The 3,265-nt window shown below is 41.3% G+C and overlaps 1 pseudogene; it reads right to left on the bottom strand.

Annotated features, from left to right (window-relative positions):
• Positions 1–342: 342 nt before the first annotated feature.
• Positions 343–1,468, bottom strand: LOC110293548 (annotated as a pseudogene).
• Between the last annotated feature and the right edge of the window lie 1,797 nt (positions 1,469–3,265).

The following is a 3,265-nucleotide window of genomic DNA, read 5'->3' as shown; positions in this document are numbered from 1 at the left end:
ACAGGAATGGCACTACTTTCCCTCCTTTCCTATGGTCCAGATATGCTGACCCACTGGTCATGTAGAGCTTCAGAAACAATAGCTGCAAACCCAGAAACTGTGAGCTGACTTCTCAGTTCACCATAGTAGGCCAATTAAATAATCCTTTATGTGTGCTTTAGGGACAATGCACAGAGGTATATTGGGACAAAGGGCAAAGCACAAACATTTTCCCTTCTCCATATTTAAATATTATATTACTTAATGCCAGTTCCTACAGCTATTACTGTTTCTGGATACTTTTTTTTTTTTTTTAAGAGGATGAATGTTTTATTAGTTTCGCAGTTGCAAAGCCGGTGCTTCACGGTGGGAAAACAACAGCCAACACAGCACATGGTGAAACAAAGACAGTACTCTCCTGCCTCTGACACTGTACAACACTTCCTTGCATTCCCAATGAGAAGACACTAAGTCTCTGACCCAAATCCAGTGGTGGATATGGGCAAGTAACAAAATTATCTAAGATACACCACTATTATCTTGAATTATGAAAGTCTTATACCCAGTAGGTAGGGTCTCACCATGTAGCTGTGGCTGGTCTAGAACTTGTTGTGTAGANCGACCTTGAACTAACATCTGCCTGTTGAGTGCTGGGATTAGAAGGTGGTCCGTCACCAAAACCAGCCTCATAACCACGTTTCACTGCAGATGATCCTAAGAATTATANACACCAGGGCTTAACCCCTAGTCTAAATACTTAGTATGGCAATTATCAAAAACCTGTACACTGTGTTTATCTGCATCCTTTAGGATGTTGGGGATGGGTCTTAAGTAGCACTGTCAAGNACAGTTTCTTTCCATCAGTATTGCTAAAAGTTATTTCAAGTCCTCTATTCTCCACTAGTTTAAGACAAGCATGCTGGAGCAGGTCATGTCCAGTTTGATCTGGNAGTAGAGGGGTGCCATGGTCACTCCTCAATGGACTTCACATATTTCTCATAAGCTTCTTCACTCATCAATTCATCCAGCTCTGAAGGGTCACTCAGTGTCATCTTGATCAGCCAACCATCTTCGTAACAGGATTTGTTAACAAGCCCTGGGTTTTCAGCAAGAGCTTCATTGACTTGGGTTACTTCTCCTGACAGAGGAGAGTAGAGTTCACTGGCAGCCTTCACACTCTCCAAAGCACCAAACTCCTCTTGTTTTTTCAATTTTGTCCCAACTTCAGGCAGACTACAGTAAACAACATCTCCCAACGCTTCCTGTGCAAAATTGCTGATTCCCACCGTTCCAATACCTTCCTCTGTCGTTATCCACTCATGTTTCTCTGTGAATTTACGCACCGACAGCAAAGCAGATCCGGTGCGCAGTGAGCGGATGGCGGCGGCGCGCTGGCGCTCGGCACCCAGGGCCGTGGCGAGCAGAAGGCCAGGATGGTGCGCAGGCTGTAGGCCACAACCTGCAAGCTCCTCGACACTTGCAGCGACATGATCAGAGGTCCAGAGGGTAACTGCTCTTCACCTCCGCCACCGGGCTGGCGGGGATTCTTTTGTTTATGACACTGATTTTGTATATGAACTTATGCCATCACAAAACTCTTTTTATTGTGGTAACTTTATGGTCAGCTTTTATACCCTATGTCTTAGTGTGGGTTACTATTGCTGTAATAAAACACCATGATCAAAGCAACTTGGTGAGAGAAAAGGTTGTTTGGTTTATACTTACCATTGAAGGAATTGGAATTCAAACAGGGCAGGAACCTGGAGGCAGGAGAGGATGCAGAGATCATGGAGGGGTGTTGCTTACTGGCTTGTTCCTCATAGCTTTTTCAGCCTGTTTTTTTTTTTTTTTTTTTTTTTTTTTTTTTTTTTTTTAACCCAGAACCATCGTCCCAGGAGGGCACCATCCACAATGGTCTGGGCCTTCCTACATCAATCACTAATTAAGAAAAAGCCCTACAGGCTTGCCTACATTCCAATCTTATGGAGATATTTTCTTAATTGAGGTTCCTTCCTCGCTTATGACTCTAGCTTGTGTTAAGTATTTCTGCAAAAATTTCTTAAGGACAGACATCTTAAGCAATGCTGAAACCTTACCTAGAAACAAACACCTCCATATAATTAGGATTAGTCTTATGTCTTTTGATGAATTACTTTGATCAACTTGTTCAATCTGTTATCTATCTATATCTATGCCTATGCCTACGCCTATGTCTATGTCTATATGTATAATTCATTCTAAATTTATAATATTCTTCATTTAAAATTAAATTTTGACACTTTGCTATTGTTAAAATTTGGGAAATGGATTTCTAAATTAATCTTATCTCTGGTCACATCATTAATTCTGGTTAGGAATAGTGTAGAGATATTGTGATCTTTCTATGAAAGTGGTACAGACCCTTCTTCCTGCCTTGTTTGGTTTTGGTGTTCCACAAAAGGGTGATAAAAAAGCAATCTCTAGGGCAGATCCAAAAGTGTCAGTGGGAGTCAAGTAGATGTGACAGCTTTGGGCTTTATGTTTATGAGGGCTGAGGGTTCCTGTATGCGGTTCAAGGCCTGATGACTGGAGTTTTTATTGGCACCATAAGGAGAAGCATTTGAGTTTTCTCATCAGTTTTCCAAGATATAGAGTAGAAAGAAAAGGGAGAGTGTGGGAGCTTGAAAGCTATTAGCAGTCAGACATCTAGTGTTGAGTGAGGTAATTAATTTCTGACATTTGACAGATGATAAAAGCTATGCTGCTTCACTTGGTAGAATTTGAACTTGTACAAGGAAGCCATCAGGACATTCTATGAGTCTTGCTGCCTGACACTAGGAAAGGGTGGGCGTTCTGCTGAAAGTACTGATCAAGAGCACAATGCCAGTTGGCGATAGCTGCACATTTGTAATTCCAGCTACTTGAGGTTCTGGAAAACTTGAGCCCAGGGGTTTCAGGCATCCGGTAATGTAATAATAGCAGGACCCTGTATCAGAATGAAGTAACTGTAAATCACAGAATTACATAATTTGAACAGAAAACGAATGCTTGTGTAACCATCAATAATATCTGGCATTCTGAAGTGTATAAGGACTACCTTGGTGAGGCCTTGTACTGTAGTATGGACAGGTCTATGATCTTGATATGTTTTGGAAAATGATTCTAGAGAAATGGCATTGAGTTCTTTATCCTAATAGGCTCATCCCTGGATACAAATAATCATCAGTAGATAGACCTCTTTCATGATGCAAGAACTTATATGAATGTAAAGATGGGACTAAGATGAATATCTGTAGCTCAGAGAGTG

Source organism: Mus caroli, chromosome 4 (assembly GCF_900094665.2).
Source record: "Mus caroli chromosome 4, CAROLI_EIJ_v1.1, whole genome shotgun sequence".
In the NCBI taxonomy this organism is placed as follows: Eukaryota; Metazoa; Chordata; class Mammalia; order Rodentia; family Muridae; genus Mus; species Mus caroli.
The sequence above is the reverse complement of the archived record's forward strand: the minus strand, read 5'-3'. Positions and strand labels throughout refer to the sequence as shown.